The sequence below is a fragment of the Moschus berezovskii genome, chromosome 1, assembly GCF_049115385.1.
Source record: "Moschus berezovskii isolate FMDL1 chromosome 1, NW_MosBer_1.0, whole genome shotgun sequence".
Taxonomy (NCBI): Eukaryota; Metazoa; Chordata; class Mammalia; order Artiodactyla; family Moschidae; genus Moschus; species Moschus berezovskii.
The window spans coordinates 107283124-107305729 of NC_142460.1; the positions used below are offsets into that span (position 1 = coordinate 107283124).

Sequence of the window (22606 nt, forward strand, 5' to 3'; positions counted from 1 at the left end):
TGAGAGCCTGTGCCCTGAGGCAGATAGAATTAGTGCCTAAAATTAGCGAGGATGAGGAAGTATTTTTTTTAAGCGTATATTGATTTTAAATGGCAAAACACCTTTTCACTAGAAAGCAAGCTAAACCATAGCATTGTATATGGTGGAAATGATCTCTCTTTAAAATGTTCATTTAGAAAACTCTTTCAAGCTGAAAGCCTCACTAAGACTCGCTAAAGTCCATGCTTCACTGTGTCTCCTGGAATGTGGCAGCCACTCTCAGCAGTTGCAAATGCAGAGTCAGCAGTGATCAACTGAGACCAGGGAACTCGGCAACTGAGACTCAGGATCTCAGCAGTCCACAAGGAGCAGCTTGTAGTGTGCTCCCAGGAAAGGAAGTATGAATCCACTAGCCCTTACTCTTAGTTCAGGATCCAAAAATGCTCTAAATGGAAAGGTTTTACAACTCATTTGCCCCCAGAACTGAACTCACACGGTAGAAAGTCTGAACTGACTGACACTTCTTATGGGCTTTATTATTTCACATATTGTAAATATTCAGTATGTTTCAAAATATGAATATGTCCATATTAGGAAATACTAGTCATCTTGACTCTAGAAAAATTATATTCATTCAGAATATTCATTGTAGTATCTTTCTAAAGTTTAAAAAACTACATATTTAAAACCATTTTTGACTTTGAGTGTTTCAAATAAGGAATGAGGGCCTGTATATGCCATGATCAATGAAGGTTTGAAAGAAATGAAGTGTAAGTTCCCCCAATAATCAAGAGCAATGTAACCCTTGATTGTGCACACATACACACAAACACATGCACACACAAGTTCAAATAACTTTTCAATGTCTAATACATAATTGCCTCATTATTAGAGAAATAAAATGAGTTACTAGGAGTAAAGAGATGAAGGAGGGCATGGCAACCCACCCCAGTATTCTTGCCTGGAGAATCCCCATGGACAGAGGACTCTGGAGGGCTACAGTGCATGGGGTTGCAAAGAGTCGGACACAATTGAGCAACTAGGCACAGCACAGGAATAAAGAGAAGCAAGTGAAACTAAGCCCATGTCAAAACCATTAGTAATAGGAAATGACTCTTTCCTGCTTTGGTTTTGAAAGATATTGGCCTATACTTGCTAAATGAAATAACACACCAAGAACATTTTACTTATGGTATAGGAAATAAATATGACCTCTTCAAAGGAAAACCTTTCCAGATCCCTTTAAATGAGCATGATTTCATTCTCTCCTTGGAAAAAAATTTTGAGGGATAAGTAATTGGGAACACTTAGCTGATTCTGTGGGTACACAATATAACCAACCTGTGAAAGCAATCCTGAATATAGACCCTAAATACAGACCCCTATATAGACTTAACTCCATCGACCCATGGATTTCACCCTAAAAAGGGCTTATAGAACATAAGCTTCATCTTATCTTTTAAATAACTTATAAAATCACGTTGTTTTTTTTTTTTAACCAAACTTCTAGAAGAAAACAGAAGATAAAATCCATGTGAGTGGGAGTTAAGCAAAGATATCTTAGATGTGACACCCAAAGCATAATCCATAATAGAAAAAGTTGACTAAGTCAGACTTCATCAACATTAAATACTTTTGTTCTTCGAAAATCACATCTAGAAAAAAAGTTACAACTAAAAACCATGAAAAGATAAGTCATAGATTGGGAGAAAATATTTGTAAATAATATCATATATAAATATACATATGGTTTATAGTCAGAATCTATAAAAGATTGCAATAATAAAAAGCAAATGGCTTGACTTTTTTAAAAAATGGACAAAAGATTTAATTAAACATTTTACCATGGAACATATAAGAATGGCTTTACTGTGCCCAACATCATTAGATGTGCCCAGCATCATTAATTATTAGGAAAATGCAAGTTAAAATGACACTGTACTACCACTGCACAACCATCAGACGAGCTATAATAAAGAAGACTGACAATACCAAGTGTTAATGAGGAGGTGGAAAAACAGGCACCCTCATATATTGCTGGTAGAAATGTAAAACGAAATAAGCACTTTGAGGAATAACTTGTCAGTTTTTTCTTTTCAAGTTAAACATATACCTATCATAAGACCCTATGATTCCACTCATAGGTATTTACCCAAGAGAAATAAAAATGTATGTCCTTACAAAAACTTATAAGCAAATATTCATAGTATCATTATTTGTGACAGGCAAATATTGAAAATAGCTTCCAGCTGGAAACAGTTCAAATGAATAATGAAATGAGTACATCCATGGGTAATGGAACACTACTCAGCATTAACTGATAGGTCCATCAACATGGCTGAACCTCAAAAAAATAGTCTGCTAAGTGAAAGACGACAGACACAAAAGGCGACATACTGTGATTTTATTTATATGAAATTTCTAGACAAAGGCAAAATTTTAGAGCTAGAAATCAGATCAGTTCTAGAGCTGAAGCAGATGTGTATCTCAGGGAGGTACAAAAGGAAACTTTGGGGGTAACATAAATGCTGTAAATCTCAGTTGTGGTGATAACTGCACAAGTGTATAGATTTATTTAGAAATCACCAAACCATTAGAAAAGATCACTTGCTTCATTTATATCTGATGCTATCTCTTTTGGGGCACATATTGATCAAGAAGAATATGTTTTAGGAAGTATGGGTTAAAACAATCTGAGACAATAAAAAATTACTGGGTGGCCACAACTGAATTGGTCCATAAACTTGTCATCTTGTGCTCACTGCCCCATTGTTGGTCATAGAAAAACTAGAAATAACCTAATGTTCATCAACAGGGTAATGGTTAACAAACAAACAAACAAACAAAACTCATCTATATTTTGAAAGGCCATGGATATGCACCTGTAAATAGAATTAAAAGATCTCCAAAATATGCTAAGTGACCAAAAAAAAAAAGACATAGAACAATAATGACTAGTGTAATTTAAACCTAATGCACACACATACCAAGTTACGTTAGGCTGAAGCCCAGGGAAGACTGGGACAATGAGGGTAGAAGGGGACTTTCACATTTAATAAGTTAAGTTCTCTTCTGTGATATTGTAACTTTTTCATTTTTAATTTCAAAATATGTACCACTGTTACAGTTTAAAAACACTAAATGGTTTTTTACTGGCCCTTGACTAAATATCACTTCTCTATTGGCAAGTAGTTGGATGTCCTGGTAGCTTCCTAGAAATGATAACAATGACAGCAAGATTCTCTGTGCACAAGGTTTCTACTATGACAGCACGACCCTGCAATGCTACCACCCCTATCCTGAGGGGACTGTGAAGCTCAAGGAGTCAAGTCATCTGCCCAAGCCCACCCAGGTAGGCAGAGTGGGAGTGAGGCCTCTTACCTTTAAATCTGGCCTTTTTATTCAGCTGCCTGCCTCATCAAGGATGATGATCAGCATAATGGTGACCCACAGGTATTACAGTATCCTAAATACCTTCTGAATCATCAAAGAAAGGTTTAATTATATTTAGTGCAGTTGGGGTTTTACCCATATGTTATTGTGTTTTAATGTCCGGAAAAGTCTTCAGCCGCTATAGCACGTACCATCACCCTTGGTTGAAGACTATGGCTGACAGGACCCCTCTGGTCAAGCTGAAAAACAGAGAACTTACTGGGGTTCTTTTTTAATTAATTTATTTATTTTAATTGGAGGATAATTACAATATTGTCATGGTTTTTGCCATACATCAGTTTGAATCGGCCATAGGTATACATGTGTCCCCTCTATCCTGAATCCCCTCCTCCCTCCCTCCCCACCCTATCCCTCCTGACACTGAAACATATACATTACCATATGTGAAATAGAGAACTTACTCTGAGGTTGATCCCATTCATGGTCTGAGACTATTTTACTTTCCTCTAAAAGAGAAGATATTTCTCCCCCTTCAAGTCTCGCTTCTCTCAAAGACCAGGTCAGTCCAGTCTTCCCACAGTCGGAGAACAGACGGGGTCAGGAGGGGGTGGCCTGAGCCACAACCAGTAGAGGCCTCAGGGTGCTACAGCCTTGGGACTTCTCTCCCAGCTCCCTCCTACCAGCCGGGGCACTGGTGACAATCTCCTGGTCACCACACCCTCGCTCTGGCTGGGCATTGCCACCATGTGTGAATGGGAGCTCTCACAATGAAAGGGAAGTGCATGAGTAAAGGAAAGAGCTCAGGCTGAAGGCCTGAGGCCACACTGCTTTGAAGAATAGCAAACATGGGCCTTTAAACTACAGAGTGAGCTTCTTTGTGACCATACAGGCTATCGCAGCAAGGGCAATGTCCTTTTGGGGGTTGATCTGCTCAGTCCACATAGGCTAAAACAGACCTTGCGTTTTCTATGTGGAGACAAGAGGTAAAGATCTAAGACTGGAAATCAGGTAGACCATCCTAGAAATAAAGAGACAGAACTGTGCCTAGTAAGAGCCCATTTTAGAACCAGACAAACTTGAGTTCAAAAACCAGCCATGTACTCTAATTGGATAATTTGGAGTAATCTATATGCCTCAGCTTCTTTGTCTATAAATCAAGGTAGGGATAATGCTTACTTTGATGCTGTGATTAAAGATTAATCTATGTAAAGTACTTAGTATCATTCCTGGCACATGATTACTAAAAGGTAGACATTATTACTATCAAACTCTCATCCTGGTTCTGCCACAAAAATGAAAAAAAAAAAAAAAATAGCTGATTCCTCAAGATCCTCCTAGGTCTGAAACTTTATGATCCTGTTACTGAAATGAGCAAGAGGGCTAACTAACTTGATTACTATGACAAGCCCTAGGACTCCATAAGTTAGGGATTCATTCCCAGGTCTCTAAGACATCCTGGTTTCTACTACCCCAGGAGCACTAGAGCAGGCTCCAGACTCCACACTGATAAATCACAACCCAGGTGCAAGACCAGGTGTCCACTGTAGGATTCATTAACCACAAGGATGAAATGAAAGAAGCACAGTTCCTACCTCTACATTATTTCTTCTTAAAGGCTTTTTCTTTAACCTTCTATTGATAAAAATTACCACACTCTTCGTGGGTTGGCAAATGTTAAAAAACAAAGAAGAAAACTATCAACTATAATTTCACATGCAGCTGTGAATACTTCATTTTATTTCAGATCTTTTACCTACACATATTCCTCCTTTTGTAAGTGAACTCACTGCATGTTCAACTGCCTGTTTCACTTAATATTTTAACAACCAATTCCCCAGTCAGTGGTTCTCTATAGAGCTTGTAGCTTGTGGCTATAGTCTCTATGTCCTGGCAGACACAACTACAGATACTACTCAGTCCATCTCCTAAAAGTCCTAAAGGAAAAAGAGTGCCAGAGAAATCAGCAGTCACACTCCTTAAAGTCCTTGATCACCATGATTTTCATAAAGTCTGAAGTTATTCCTAGGACACAGTTCTCCATTGACTTTTTTGATGGTCTCCCTGAAGAAGAAGAGCACTGGGGAGAAAAAGGCTTAATTCTTCTCTGACCCCTGAGATTCTACATCTGACTATCAGACAACGGATGTAGAAGTCTGAAGGGCTGTAAAGTTGGGCGGGGGGGAGTTGAAAAGTTAGGTCACAGAGCAACTAGAGTAAAAAGGCAAAGATCCTCCTAACACCTACAGTTCATATGGTTGGTTTTGTTTAGTCACTAAGTCATGTCCAATACTTCTGTGACCCTATGGACTATAGCCTGCCAGGCTCCACTGTCCATGGGATGTCCCAGGCAAGAATACTGTAGTAGACTGTCATTTCCTATCCCAGGGGATCTTCCTGACCCAGGAATTGAACTCATGTCTCCTGTAGACACAGATTCTTTATCATTGAGCCAGGGCCAGGAAATCCAGCTGACAGACCACACCTACCTCTAAAAGTCTTGACCTAATAGAGATGTACTCCCCTCTGGCTGGGTGATCACAGGAAAATGCCCAGGAGAATGCAGTTATGATGTTCCTGTGGACTGTTTAAAAAAAAAAAAAAGTAAAAATAAAAAAGAAAAGAAGAGGAAAGGAAGGAAAGAAGAATATGAAATAAGTGAACATAACTTGAATATTGGCAGTGTCACTGGTATTAATAAACAGTATCAGCTTGGGACTGATCATTAATAGGGAATGGTAGAGTTGGAATGGTAGTAGTGGTATTGTAAATAATAACACCAAAGAATATCTTTTTTTTTTCAAAAATGACATTTGAACCAAACATGAAGCCAAAATTCAAAACTCTCCACCAACAAAATCTCTGGTATTTAGTTGCTAAAACTCTAGACTCAGAAGCATAGCCAAGAGGGTCACACTGTTATAAGTCAGAGCTTGCAGTAGGGAGCAGGCTTCTGTCCATCTGCCCCTTCAAGAGAACTGAAAGACTGGCAAAGAACAGTGAGTTCATGTTGCACTGAGAGCCACTGGGGATAATTCAGGAGGAAATAAACTTCCAGCACTGGACAACATGGCTACCAGATGAGTTGAATGCAAACAGAACATCTGTCAAGTGACGTACCTGGCCCTGTCCTTCTTACCCAACTTCACTTGGTGCCAAAGGGCAGTGATGGCATTGGGGGAGAGTTATTTTCATTGCATAGTCAACACTTCTCCTGGGTTAAATAGAACAGAGTTAGCCTGCTTACAGTATCCATTCTCCAGTGCACCTTGTATTGATCTTAATTTTCCAGTGGGGCTAGTGTGGGGGTGAGCATCTATCTGAAAATTCTCTTAACCTTGTAATTATTTTGTATATTCCATTTTACAGGATTCTGTACCTATACTAAGAACCAAACATGAACCAAGTAAAGGTATTCACCTCAGATAGTAAAGTGCGCTCTTGTGAATTGTGAGTCTCTCCAGTTAGTCACCACCCATAGTAGTAACATTTAGAAAGATGGAGAAGATACTGAAAAATCCAAAGTAAGCAAATCCACTCTTATGGAAGAAAGCAAAGAAGAACTAAAGAGCCTCTTGATGAAAATGAAAGAGGAGAGTGAAAAAGTTGGCTTAAAACTCAACATTCAGAAAACTAAGATCATAGCATCTGGTCCCATCACTTCATGGCAAATAGATGGGGAAACAATGGAAACAGTGACAGACCTTATTTTTGGGGCTCCAAAATCACTGCAGATGGTGACTGCAGCCATGAAATTAAAAGATGCTTGCTCCTTGGAAGAAAAGCTATGACCAATCTAGACAGCATGTTAGAAAGCAGACATTACTTTAACAATAAAGGTCCATTTACTCAAAACTATGGTTTTTCCAGAAGTCATCTATGGATGTTGGAGTTGGAATATAAAGAAAGTTGAGCACCAAAGAATTGATGCTTTGGAACTATGGTGTTGGAGAAGACGCGTGAGAGTCCCTTGGACTTCAAGGAGATCCAATCAGTCCATCCTAAAGGAAATCAGTCCTGAATTGGAAGGACTGATGCTGAAGCTGAAACCCCAATACTTTGGCCACCTGATGCAAAGAACCATCTCACTGGAAAAGACCCTGATGCTGGGAAGGATTGAAGGCAGGAGGAGAAGGGGATGACAAAGAATGAGATGGTTGGATGGCATCACCCATGTGATGGACATGAGTTTGAGCAAGCTCCAGGAGTTCGTGATGGACAGGGAAGCCTGGAATGCTGCAGTCCATGGGGTTGCAAAGAGTCAGACATGACTGAGCAACTGAACTGAAAGCACAATGTATAGTTATAATAGATGGGAAACCAAAGGTACTCAAAGATGCTTACAGACTCAAGGTGCATCTCAGCTCTTAGGAAGGTTTCTTGCCCCCAGTTATTTCTTCCTCCAACTTACCTAAATGTTGTCTCTCTTTTAAAGGTTTTCTATTAAGGCTCCTCTAATCACCTTCCCAGAAATCTCTTCTTCTTCTGAACTCCTAGTGCTCTTATTGTTGCTACAGTTTCAAAATGTCAACTGTATTGTTGGTCAGTATGTCCCATCTTTCACATGGGTTATTCTCTCTTTAAAATTAAAAAGCTTCTTTTGATTCTGAAAAATCCCAAGTCTCAGAGCAGGGTCTGACAATGTGATGCTCAGAACCAACTCAGAGCCCCATGGAGGAGCACTGACCCACCTGTGACCTCTAATGACCCTTCTGGGTCAGTTCTCATCCCTGCCTCTACTTCATCACCTGCCTCTTAATCTCCAGCCCTAACACCTCTCTCTACCCAAACATTTCCTTTGCTAGTTCCCAACTCTCTCAGGCATCTGGAACCCCAAATGATATTTGATTTGTCATGTTTTTCAGTTTTATTTCATAATCCTCTCATTCACAAGGCACAGAACCCTCTTAGGGGATAGGGACCAGGTAGGTTCAAAGGCCTGTCCTTGGAAACACCATCTTTCCAGCAACAGTTCTTGAAGTTCAGTCCAAACTATCATGCAAAGCTCCTTACTTTGGGTGATTTTTCTCTCAGGAATGTGATATTCCTCAACAGTGCCCCAGCAGTCCATCAGTTACAACTGTCAAGGTCTCAATTTCAACTGCCAAGAGCATTCAAATTCTCTCCCATGGTGCACCTGGGCACCAGGCCAATCAGGTGATGAGAGGGTCCTTGTGTAACCCTGAGCATTCCACGGCAATTAGGAAGAGGGCTTTTCCACCTGGAGCTCAGGGAGGACCCTTTGAGGAGGGGAGGGCACCCCTCAGGCCAATGAATTAGAATCTTGGTGCTGATCTATTCCAAACCTTCCAACCAAGAAATGAAGTTCCTGGGAAATTAGGGTAGACAGGTTTTCAGTGGGGGTTCCTAAAGTCACATTGTACTGAGCAGTACTTGACAGAATACTTTTTTAATAAGCGGTTTGCTACTTTTAAAAAATTTGGCACAACTAAAACTATCATGTGACCCAATATATATCTGAAAGAAAACAATATTAATGCAAAAAGATACATGCATCCCAATGTTCAGTGAAGCTCTATTTACAGTAGCTAAGACATGGAAACAACCTGTGTCCATCAACAGATAAATGGATAAAGAATATATAGAATGAATATAAATAAATAATGGAAAACTGCTGCTGCTGCTAAGTCACTTCAGTCGTGTCCGACTCTGTGTGACCCCATAGACGGAAGCCCACCAGGCTCCTCCGTCCCTGGGATTCTCCAGGCAAGAAAACTACTCAGCCATAAAAAAAGAATGAAAGTTTGTCATTTGCAGCTACACAGATGGACTTGAAGAGCATTATGCTAAGTGAAATAAGTCAGACAAAAAGATATAAATACTATAAATTATATCACTTATATGTGTAATCTAAAAAATACAACAAACTGAATTTAAAAGTTAAACATTTTTAAAGTTAAAAATTTAAAAGAAGCAGACTCACAGATGGAAAGAACAGACTAGTGGTTACCAGTGGGGGCGGGCAATATAGTGCTGGGGGAGTAGGAGGTACAAACTATTGGGTGTAAAATAGGCTCAAGGATGTATTCTACAACATGGGGAATATAGCCAGCATATTTTATAGTAACTGTAAATGGACATTAACCTTTAAAAATTATATAAAAATTAAAAAAATTAAAGTAGCTAAAAAAAGAAAGTCATAGTTAAGAAAAGATTTTTTAAAATTTGTTTTGATACTAGACAGCTTTGTTGAAAAGGTGCATTTGCCCAGTTCTTATTAGCATTTTTGTTGTTTTTTAATGTCTGTCTTCATTGGGAGACAGTGTTGACTCTAACAATTTGTGTGCATTTGTGGTCACCCACCCCTTACAGGTTGCCTTAAACAGCTTTGTTTCTCCCCCTGTGATGGGATATAAGCTCTAACAATAACCAGTCTCCCATTTATTATTGCTGAATAATTCCTTCTCAGTGGTTTTATAATAATAATATTTTTAAAAGAATCCATATTGTTCTGTTTGGCTCTTTTGAGATTCTTAGTATCTCATTACATCAGGGGAGTCTTTGTTTCTTCAAGGTAAAAAAACAAAAAACAGAAACCCACATATTACTGGCCTTTTTATTTAGCTGTCACAATACCAGCAGTGGGAGAGTCACTATGAGGAGGAAACAATAGTAACATGGATCACTTCACATTAAAATGTGGTACCTAATTATTGTTTTTAGGGGCAGTAAATAAGTGGTACTTGTAGGTGATTAAATACATTTGGGTTTGGAAGACCAATGGGGTGAGAAGAAAGCCACTCGGCTTAGTAACAGTGTGGAGCGAGAGAGAGTTTGAGTACTGCATCTGCCTACATCGTCCCATCCCTTCCCATCCCACCCCACCCACGGTGCCTTCTCATGAGTTTAACAATGGGCTGAGGAGGCCTGGGAACCACCCAGCCAATAGTGCCCATTCACAAAGGACAACCTGAGTTTGCTATGTATCATCACAGATGCAGCTTAGGATCCGTGGAGAACAAAACAGATGTTAAGTGTATTTACAGCTGGTGATGCTGAATAGAAGGTCCCTGAAGATGTCAAATATCAGGAGTCCCTACCCTACAGTATGTATTATACCAGATACTGAGGATGAAAAGATAAATAATAAGCCTCCCCAGCCCTTGGGAAACTCCACCTTGCAGTGAAAATAGACCTGTATACACTGCTATAGATTTAACGCTTGTGTCCCCCCAAAATTCATAAATTGAATTCTAACCCTCAAGTTGATGGCATTAGAAAGTAGGGTATTTGAGAAGTAATTAAGTCATGATGGTGGAACCCTTATGAATGGGATTGGTGCCCTTAAAAAAAAGCCCCAGAGAGCTACCTTCCTGCCTTCCACCACGTGAGGATACAGTGAGAAGTCACCCGGGAGAAGGCCCTCACTCAACCATGGTGGTACCCTGATCTCAGAGTTCCAGCCTCCAGAACTGTGAGAAATGAATGTCCGTTGTTAACAAGTGACCCAGTCTGTGGTATTTTGTTATAGGAGCCCAGATGGTTTGACATGCATTTCACTGAAAAAGCACAATGATGAGGAATGCTCTGGTGGTCCAATGGTTAGGACTCAGCCCTTTCACTTCCAGGGCCTGGGTTCAGTCCCTGGTCAGGGAACTAAAATCCAGCAAGCCACATGGTGTGGCCAAAAAAACAAAAAACAAACACACAAAGATGTATTAAAACAGAGGTTTAAGCAAACCATTGTGGGAGCACAAAGATGAGAAAAACTAATCCTGGCCAATTTGGAAATATTGAAGGGGAAAGAGGAAGAGGTTCTGTGGAAGAAAGGACATTTGAACTAGGCTTTCAAAAAGAAAGAAGAGTTCAGCATGTAGAGGATGGACCCTTCACCAGAGGAAGCAACATAGCAGTGAAAGATCTGGTATATATATACAACAGAATATTACTCAGTCATAAAAAGGAATGAGCATGGAGGGTTTTTTAATTTATTGGCATTTTATCATTATTCTATTTTGGATCTACATTGCTCTTGAGAAAAATTATTTGTTTAATGAAAAACGAAATGTGCATTGATTTCTTAAGAAGGCACTGTAAACATATCCATCAAGATTTTTTTAGTTAAAATTTTAGCCCAATAATTTTTCTCCCAAGAGTCAGTGTTACAGAGAGAGGAACCAGGATTAAAACATGTTGAATAATCACCACTATCTGCCAGGTACCCAGGCGTGGGACCCCAGTCATACACAAGGCCAGGCCTTGGGAAACTCAAAATTAGAGGTCCGTCATCTCCATCAGGATCACCTAGAGGGCCTTTTTAAAATTTCTTAAGAGCTACCTCCCTCCACTTAAACCTACTGCTCAGGATCCCCAGGGTGGAAGACAGAAATCTCTGGCTTAAGCCAGATTTTATTTTATTTTATTTTATTTTTTTTCATGTTTTAATAAACACTTCGTCTTTTTGTATTGCTTTTTTTTTCATCACAATAATAGAAATATAACATCATATATCACTGTAAAACACATTTCCACATAAATGCTGATAAGCACAAAATATTTTTCATCATTTACATTTTAACTGTAATAATATATGGCAGAATTAAAGCTGCATCCATCATGTGTCTAACTCACCTTGCTGTAATGAATTTTTAAATGTAATGGTTTCTGTCGCAAAGTAAAATCGTACATAATGTCTAGTGACACAGTACGCTGGTGGATGGGTGGATTTGAAAAATGGAAATGCAACTTCATTTTTAATTAGATTTATAAACTTCACCACCTCCACCTCCAGCCAGCTTCCCAACCCTCCCTCCCACCACCATTATTTATTTATTTTTTTAAAATGAGGCTTTTAATTAATGTTTGACAGAGCTGATTCAGGTTGAATAGACTAAATTTCTTTAAACAAACTTACTTATACTCCAGAGTCCTTTAAAAACTTAATAGCATTTATACATTGAAGGTATTTGATTTTCTTGTAACTAGCACTTCAAATGCAACAAGCATTTGAAGCAACAAGCATTTGACCCAACAAGTAAAACTTTCTACAGTTCATAACTTTTATAAATAAAATAAATTAAATGTACAGTGAATAAGTTCTCTGAAATATTTCAATATTTCTGCAGGTTTAGTAACATCGTAAAATACATTTCAACTAAAATTCACAAATCTAAAAACCTGTTAGGCATTTTTAGGCGTTTTAAGTTGGAAATGAAGACCAATGTTACATCGTAATATGCCAATTACAAATAGTACTTCAAATAGCAAATACTACAGTTTGTCCCAAACTTTAAAAACTATTCATGAACTCAACACTGAACTATTGATGGCTATGAGAATTGTTTCCTAGCCTTTTTGAAAATTTCAACCCATTTACGTTTAAGGTAATTATTGATAAGTACGATCCCGTAGCCATTTTCTTTATTACTTTGGGTTCAAGTTTATACACTCTTTCTGTGTTTCCTGTCTAGAGAAGATCCTTTAGCATTTGTTGGAGAGCTGGTTTGGTGATGCTGAATTCCCTCAGCTTTTGCTTGTCTGTAAAGCTTTTGATTTCTCCTTCATATTTGAATGAGATCCTTGCTGGGTATAATAATCTGGGCTGTAGGGTATTTTCTTTCATCACTTTAAGTATGTCTTGCCACTCCCTTCTGGCCTGAAGAGTTTCTGTTGAAAGATCAGCTGTTATCCTTATGGGAATCCCCTTATGTGTTATTTGCTGCTTTTCCCTTGCTGCTTTTAATATTTGTTCTTTGTGTTTGATCTTTGTTAATTTGATTAATATGTGTCTTGGAGTATTTCGCCTTGGGTTTATCCTGTTGGGGACTCTCTGGGTTTCTTGGACTTGGGTGATTATTTCTTTCCCTATTTTAGGGAAGTTTTCAACTATTATCTCCTCAAGTATTCTCTCATGGTCTTTCTTGTTGTCTTCTTCTTCTGGGACTCCTATGATTCGAATGTTGGAGCGTTTAACATTGTCCCAGAGGTCTCTAATATTGTCCTCATTTCTTTTAATTCGTTTTTCTTTTTTCCTCTCTGTTTCATTTATTTCTACAATTTTATCTTCTAGTTCGCTAATCCTGTCTTCTGCCTCTGTTATTCTATTGTTTGTTCCCTCCAGAGTGTTTCTGATCTCATCTATTGCATTATTCATTGTATATTGACTCTTTTTTATTTCTTCTAAGTCCTTATTAAATCTTTCTTCCATCTTCTCAATCCTTTTCTCCAGGTTATTTATCTGTAACTCCATTTTGCTTTCAAGATTTTGAATCATTTTCACCATCAAAATTTGAAATTCTTTATCAGGTAGATTCCCTATATCTTCTTCTTTTGTTTGTGTTGGTGGGCAATTATCTTGTTCCTTTACTTGCTGGGTATTTCTCTGCCTCTTCATCTTGCTTATATTGCTTTGCTTGGGGTGGCCTTTCCCTCTTCTTGCAGTTTGTGGAGTTCTCTTTATTATGTAGTTTCTTCGCTGTGTGTGGGGTTGGACGGGTGACTTGTCCGGGTTCCCTGGTTAGGGAGGCATGTGTCAGTGTTCTGGTGGGTGGAGCTTGATTTCTTCTCTTTCCTTTAGAAGACAATGGCTGCTTTTCTGGGAGCCTGATGTCCTCTGCCAGTATTCAGAAGTTGTTCTGTGGACTTTACTCCGCATTCAAATGTTCTTTTGATGAATTTGTGGGGAAGAAAGTGGTCTCTCCGTCTTATCCCTCCGCCATCTTGTTCCTTCCTCCCCAGAACACTGGATTCTTATATTCCACTTGATCGTGGAGTACCTCTTCCCAGCTGCTCCAGCAAGGCGCAGCCGCTGTACCTTACCTTGGACGAGGGGTATCTCCTCAAGGCCGCCCCTCCTGCTTTGAATGTGGATCAGCTCCTCTCGGCCCTCCGGTGCCCAAGCAGCCACCGCCTCCTGGACGTGGTACAGCTCCTCTCGGCCACCGCCCTAACCCTGGGTGCGGGGCAGCTCCTCTCAGCCACGATTCTGCACGTGGTCGGTTGCGCCGGGAGCCGGGCGTCTCTCGCCTCTGCGCCGCCGGGAGCCGGGCGTCTCTCGCGTCTGCGCCGCCGGGAGCCGGGCGTCTCTCGCCAAGCCAGATTTTAAAATCTGCATGGGTGACTGATATTATCAGCCCGGAACTAGCCTCAGGGCACTATTAGTGAGGTGGTTCATTGCCATGTCCTTTGAATACTGAAAAACTGCAAACTAACTATAAAGGAAGCTGAGTGCAGAAGAATTGATGCTTTTGAACTGTGGTGTTGGAGAAGACTCTTGAGAAGCAATGAAAGATTATGAATGCTTATGCTTATAATGCTTATTATAAAAGCATTATGAATGCTTATGGATGCTTAGCATATACCATTCATATAGCATATGATCCCTTGGACTGCAAGGAGATCCAACCAGTCTATCCTAAAGATCAGTCCTGGGTGTTCATTGGAAGGACTGATGTTGAGGCTGAAACTCCAATACTTTGGCCACCTGATGAGAAGAGCTAACTCATTTGAAAGGACCCTGATGCTGGGAAAGATTGAGGGCAGGAGGAGAAGGGAACGACAGAGGATGAGATGGTTGGATGGCATGACCGACTCAATGGACATGGGTTTGGGTGGACTCCGGGAGTTGGTGATGGACAGGGAGGCCTGGCATGCTGCGGTTCATGGGGTCGCAAACAGTCAGACACAACAGAGTAACTGAACTGAACTGAACTGTTCAGTAATAAGAAAAAGTTTTACTGAAGTAAGGGTAGTTATTGTTTTGAGATTTTACACTGGCATTCCCCAAATCCTGTTTTTAGATTCTATTTAAGGTGTTATTTAACTTATATGCATAGTACATCATGAGAAACACTGGGCTAGATGAAGCAAAAGCTGGAATCAAGATTGCCAGGAGAAATATGAGTTACCTTAGATATGCAGATGACACCACCCTTATGGCAGAAAGGGAAGAACTAAAGAGCCTCTTTATGAAAGTGAAAAAGGAGAGTGAAAAAGTTGGCTTAAAGCTCAACATTCAGAAAACTAAGATCTTGGCAACTGGTCCCATCACTTCATGGGAAATAGATGCGGAAACAGTGGCTGACTTTATTTTGGGGGGCTCCCAAATCGCTGCAGATGGTGACTGTAGCCAGGAAATTAAAAGACACTTACTCCTTGGAAGGAAAGTTATGACCAACCTAAACAGCATATTAAAAAGCAGAGACATTCCTTTGCCAACAAAGGTCCATCTAGTCAAGACTATGGTTTTTCCAGTAGTCATGTATGGATGTGAGAGTTGGAATATAATGAAAGCTGAACGCCGAAGAATTGATGCTTTTGAACTGTGGTGTTGGAGAAGACTCTTGAGAGTCCCTTGGACTGCAAGGAGATCCAACCAGTCCATCCTAAAGGAGATCAGTCCTGGGTGTTCTTTGGAAGGACTGATGCTGAAGGTGAAACTCCAATACTTTGGCCACCTCATGTGAAGGGCTGACTCATTTGAAAAGACCCTAATGCTGGGAAAGATTGAGGGCAGTAAAAGGGATGACAGAGGATGAGATGGTTGGATGGTATCACCAACTCAATGGACATGAGTTTCAGTAAACTCTGGGAGTTGGTGATGGACAGGGAGGCCTGGCATGCTGCAGTCCATGGGGTCGCAAAGAGTTGGACACGACTGAGCAACTGAACTGAACTGAAGGGCTATGGAAGTTCACATTAATTAAATGGGACTTGAAAAAAAACAGGTTAGCAAATTTTATATTTAGTATAATCACAATTTTATTACATAAAATATACATAGAAAAAATAAATGACTAGAAGAAAACTGGTGAAAACAGGAATACCAATATCCATTATCCTATAAAATCTATTAATAATTTCTATTTTTAACTTCCCTGAATTTTCCAAATTCTCTATAAATGAACACACATTGCTTTAATAGAAAAATAAATTACCTTTTGAAACAACAAACAAGGAATTATTATCCCTTCCCAGTGGCCAAACTCACAGGAAAGCAGGATACTATGGCAGCAAAAACACTGGCCTCTTTCTCCAATGTAAGCCTTAAGTGTTTGCAAGTCTTTGGTTTACAGGAGGCAGGACTTTATGAAATAGGTTTCATGATCCTCATTGTGTAGATAGAGAGGAAGCCTTAGAAAATTCCATTCATCTGTTATTCAAAAGATGCTTACAGCACCCATGAGTCAGTCAGTCATAGAGAGACCAGGTTTCTGCTCTCCCAGTCAGGATCCCACAAACTGGTCATTCAACAGGCAGATTTGCTCAAAGCTGAAGAGTGGCAGAGCCAGGATGAAGATCCAGGTCCTTCTGCTTTCAGGACTCAGATTCTTTTCAACAGAGCCCTGTGGTTCCTAAGCACAGATTCAAGATACATTAGACTATTTTAAGGCCCCCAAAACAGGCATGAAAGGTGTATGGCCGCACTGTTCAGGCTTTCTTATCTTTAACTCATCCTTTGCGATCACCACCCACCATCATTGCACCCGGGGTTTCTATCTTTCATCAGAGGTGGGGAGAGTGAATGAATAAAAGAGAAAGAATTTTTCTATACATCCATTTTCATCATGTGACTCTAATACTCAAAATTTGTTCAAGGGTTGCCTATTGCCTACAGGCATGGTCATTCAAGGTCCTCCCCTGACTGTCCCTATACTCCTCCCATCCAGCCCATCCGTGAGTCCCCCTCCCATCCAGTATGTCCCTGCATCAGTCCACTTACTGAGCTACACCTCTTTATCAGCTCCATGGCTTTGGACAGCTTACTTAATATCATTAAATTCTATTTCCCCATTATAAAATGTGTTTTAATTAATTTGTTTTCAATTGGAGGATAATTGCTTTATAATATCCTGTTGCTTCCTGCCATACATCAGTATGAATCAGCCATATGTATATGTATGTCTCCTCTTTCTTGAACCTCCCTCCCACCTCCCAGCCCATCCCACCCCTCTAGGAATTGTGTCTCATCAGGATTTTTAAAATATTTATTTATTTGGCTGTGTCGGGCCTGAGTTGTTGTATGCAGGATCTTCATTGCATCACATGGGATCCTTTCCATGCAGCACACAGACTCTCTAGCTGTGGTCTCTGGACTCAGTAGTTGCTACTCCCAGGCTTAGTTGCTCCGTGGCATATGGGATCTTAGTTCCCTGACCAGGAATGGAACCCCATCTTCTGTAAATTGAATTATTTTCTTTTTTAAGGAAGAGATTTATTTATAGGTTTATTTATTTATCTGGTATTTATTTATATTAGAGCTTAGGATCCAGCTGCACAATTCCTCTTTTCACAAAGAAATTTCAGAAGAATCTGTCTCATTTTGAGTTTCTTCATATCCACAGAGTGCAGGATGAGTTTCTAATCACTGGACCACCAGGGAAGTCCCTATCTCATCAGAATTTATTAAGAATTAAATAAAATGTTTCCTATGGAGCACTTTGCAAGGTTCCAGCCCAGAGTAAAATGATCTGTAATGTTAATTTATTGCTATTATTATGGTTGTGACTGTTGTTAGTCTTTTGTTTTTTGCTTTTCCTTTCTCATATCTTTATTTACACCTTTTTCTTCCTCTTCCTCATAGCCCAAACCTAAATCATTTGATTCCCAGGTCCTAGGTGAAACCCCTACAGGCAATCCTAGCCCATAGCAAACACTCCCTCCTCTGAATCCCTTTTGTACTGATAATGTTGTTGTGAGAGTTGCAAGACAACCGAGTGACTAAAATCCTCAGGTTCAGATGTCAAAGTACTTGAATTCAAGTCCACGCTCTCCTGCTCACCAGTTGCAAGCAAGTTTCATCACCCAGAGTTGGTGTCCTGTCACTTTGGGCTGACCTGGAGAGAAGCCAGCAGACATGCCTGCCACCCTCACCCTAAAGTCTGCTGGGCATTGTGGCAGGGCTGTCAGAGTCCTGTCCCCCAGCCCTGAGATGCATCACTAGGCATTTTCAAGATGGGGCTGCCTAGGGTTTATCAGGGATAGTTAGCTATTTAGAGGCTGGAAATCCCCAGGCAAAAACAACCACCGGTCCTTTGAAATCACATCGTCAAAAGTCAATCACAAACTTGTAGCGCAAGTATAGCGCAAAGTCCTAAACTGAAAATTACTATGTTATAATAGTAATCAGCTTTGTGGCAAAGGCCCAAGTCCTTTAATTACTTCAGAGAACACTTTAGTGACAAAGAAAGCAAGATTAGTTAAAAGTTTTGTCTGAAAAGGCCTAGGATCCAAATGGGATTTATTCTATCTCCTACTAAGACTTGCCTAAAGTTTATGTCTTGCCTAAAGCCTCGTGCACACAGTAGGTATACAATCTCTGTGCACATGCTCGGTCGTGTCCAACCTTTGTAACCCCATGGACTGTAGCCCGCCAGGCTCCTCTGTCTATGGAATTTTCCAGGCAAGAACACAGGTTGCCATTTCCAACTCCAGGGGATCGTCCCAACCCAGGGATGAAACACATCTCTTGCATCCCCTGCATTGGCAGGCAGATTCTTTACCACTGCACCACTTGGGAAGCCTATGGTAAACAACATATGCTAGAAATTTATTTAAGCATTAAAAGTCATTTATTATTAATTAATTAATTTGAAAAGGATAGCAAAATTGGCATCTTTGACTGAATAGAAATTTCAGCTAGAAATACATTCCCCTTTTTGAAGTTTAACTGTGATAGGAAAAAAAAGAGACAACCTCAATGTCCATCAATGGAGGAATGAGTAGGTGAGCTGGAATAACCCCACACTAAGAAATACTATGGTCCCATCACTTCATGGGAAATAGATGGGAAAGCAGTGGAAACAGTGTCATATTTTATTTTTTTTGGGCTGTGATTCATGGAGTCGCAAAGAGTTGGACACAACTGAGCGACTGAACTAAACTGAACTGAACTGAAGAAATACTATGCAGACTCAAATATGCACTAACTTGGAACAATCTCCAAGAAACATTTTAAAATTAAAAAAAAAAGTTTCAAAAAGAGATATTTCTGTTTATATTTATTTTGAAAATCTCCAAAGAATTTACATTTGTATGTAAATGTGAAAGGAAATTTAAAAAATACAGAGAAAACTTTTGACAGTCAGTTGCCACTTACCTTTTAGGGAGGGGAAGACAGAGTGCATGATTGCGTGTGAAGTGAAAGAGCTGAGAGGGGTGGGAATGAAAGTATTCATTTAACCTTTCACAATAATACAATAGTTGTATATTATCTATATAATAAAAAATATACTGTCAAAGGGGAATAAACAATTTAAATTTTGTTAGAAGTAATTTTAGACATGATTCAGGCAAAAACATATTTGCCAAAGTATGACCAACAGAGTAAAGAAATTAGTTCAGATTCTTTGTTTTCCTCTGTATATATGTGTGTGTGTGGTTTAAAAGCTGGTTTCCTTTAGGTCATTCTGTTTACACTGCCACTTCACTCTGCCTTATCTGAGAATAAATTCCATGGCTAATGTGTTTTTAAAAATTAGAAAGTTTCCTTACTTAAAAGCCACCAATCACCAGGATTGACGCTAACAAGTATACTGAGCAAAATCTGATTGAGGTGGAATGGCAGGTCCAGGAAATGAAAATTTTGCATCACATGGCATTTCAGAACATGACAGTAGTCACTTAACAACAGAGGTCCCTTTATCTTTCCTAAGGAGAGCATTTTAGGGTGGAAGTTGTCTAATTGTTCCAGGACATCCAGGTGAAGCCAGGCTCCATTCACCTGAGCCACCCCTTTCATTGTTCCCTTGAAGGCTTACCTGCTGGCACTGTGGTGGTTCTACCTGCAGTGGCTTAGAGGGCCGGCCCTGGGGGCTGTTTCTCATAGTCTGCGTGCTGCATCTTGCCCTGAGACCCTGAGGAGGCTTTGTGGTATCACAACTTTCAGACAGACAAGCTGCTAAAGTAAACAGCAGGGGAGAACAGGCCAGCCCACACACCTAAAAGACACCTACATTTCAAACATTAGCACATGTCAAGATGGTTTAAGATCGATTAAAATAGTCTCAACGCCATCAGAAGCCTCACTCGCCATCCCCTGAATGAGTTTCTCTTTCTTTTCTCCACTTCCTCAAAACACCGCTAACCAGACAGCAATTGTCTCAGAAATCCAGGGGCCATGGCAAAGTGTCCCAACTAGAATGCTGCAGGATAGCAAGGAGAAAACATGCCACCAAACATAAAGCAATCAACTGCTTCACAGACTGTCTAACATAGTCATAAAGATGGGGAAATGTGTTTTAGAAAGCAAAAGATAGTAACAGTACCAAAAGGAGATTTGAGCAGTTTTTTGTACAGGCTAGTTTTAGAATGTGTTTTCATCTGTCAGATAAATTTTAAACATCAAAATATGATTTTGCTTGAGTCCAAAATTCAGGAAGAGGTTGGTTTTATACATGATGGTGGTATATGGCTCTGACTTCAATGGAAGGGAAGGTTGGCAATTATTCATACAAATCAGATTTTTAAATCTGAAGAAGGGGGACTTCCCTGGTGGTCCAGTGGCTAAGACTCTGCACTCCTAATACAGGAGGCCCAGGTTCAATCCCTGGTCAGGGAACGAGATTCCAAATGCTGCAACGGAGAGTTCACATGCAAGTAATTTAAGATCTTGCATGCCACAACTAAGATGCAGTGCAGTCAGATATTTAAGTAAATATTTTTTTTAAAAATAGAGTCAGTTTTTCTCACCCCTCAGGTGAAACAGGATTGCTAGATTAGATTGGAGTTGGGAACAGGCATATCTCAAAGAGACTGTGGGTTTTGTTTCAGACTACTACAATAGAAAGAATATTCTAATTAAAAAGTCACATTAAAAAAGTTAGTTTAAAAAAATTTTGAGTAAGGTATTATTGACAGATTTCTGCTAACTTTAGACCTGTTTTTTACCAGTATCTTTGACTCCATTTTGCTTTGAGTGATTATTTGCTCAGTTGTATACTGTGGAAATACAAAGGAACACAGATTATAGTGAGTATATTTTGCTTTTCCTTTCTTTGAATTCTTTTTAGGGCCAAAATAAGTCAGATTGGGGAACAATTTGGCATGTAGCTCCTTCTGCCTGCCCCTTACCTCCGTATAGAGGTCTCCAGGCAGCACTTCTTGACTAAATTTGGGGCTGTCTCTCTCAGCATTCATTCTTTCTATGAGAAATACTAAGAGAACACTCTAGTATTTCTCTGTAATAATTCTTACACTAAACCTCACTTTCAAGTGTAAGATCTCCAATGAAACTCTAGGCATGGTTATGAGAACACTGGGTGATCAGATTTCCATTCTGGTCTGTTTCTGGCTTGATTTGATTAAAGTCCACTCAGACTCTGCATCCAGAGTCTTATTTTCACATTCTTCCACCGCCATTTAATCCTTAATTTCCTCTTCTGCTGGAATGCTTCGTGCTGAATGATTGGATTAAACTCACAGCACTTCAGGATGTACCTCAATCAGCTTGGTGGTCTAAGACTTCTTTAATTGATAAGTGGCTTTTCCATATTTATCTATGTTAAATGTTGCCTTCTTATTTTCCTTAGTTAATACAAGCTATTTGCAAAGAAGACAGAATTTTGCAGAAGAAGGTCTGTCCCTTTTTCAGGGAAGGAGATGCTGGGAGAACACCCCTCACATTAACTTTTTTTTCCCCAAAACAAGCATTGAATCTATTCTTTGTCCACAGCTTTCATGAACTTTTTGTCTTTTCTCTCCTTTAGATCTGTGTATATTCTCAACACCTGTCTCTCTGGGAAGCACATATCCCATTTCTTCAGCTCACCAGAAGTAGACATATATATTATTTCCCTGAGGGTTAAAGAAAGCTATCAAAACTTGGCAACATATAAAGTAAATACCCACTAATTGCAATACATTCATTTAAATCAGGTCTTTATCCTCCTTAGGCATTGTAGTAGGTGGCTTCCTTTGAAGTCTTGTTGAATTGGTCCAAAATTACCTTGCCTGAGGCGGAAGGCTGTTTGGAACATTTGTTCTGAACCAATCCCCAAAGCAGTAAATCTTAGCGTTGGTAACGGCTCACATGCCACAAAGAGGAAATGTCCTGGGTAGGGCATGGATCCAGGCTTAGATCCCCCATTGTATGCAAAGAAAAGAAAGAGAAAGGGAGAGATAACTGCACAACTCTCAGGGATATAATGCTATTGTACAACTCGGATGATGTTATAAACCACAAACCCTATACGTTACTGAAATACATAACCAAAAGCCTGCCAGAGAATTGCTTTTCTCTTTTTCCTGCTGCATCCATGCATGTATGCATCTCTCATTT

The 22606-nt window shown here is 39.8% G+C and overlaps 1 non-coding gene across 1 annotated transcript; it reads left to right on the plus strand.

Annotated features, from left to right (window-relative positions):
* Window positions 1-20814: 20814 nt before the first annotated feature.
* On the plus strand, window positions 20815-20887 carry TRNAR-CCU (transfer RNA arginine (anticodon CCU)). The gene has a single exon. It is a non-coding gene; the product is annotated as a tRNA-Arg (tRNA).
* The last annotated feature ends 1719 nt before the right edge of the window (window positions 20888-22606 follow it).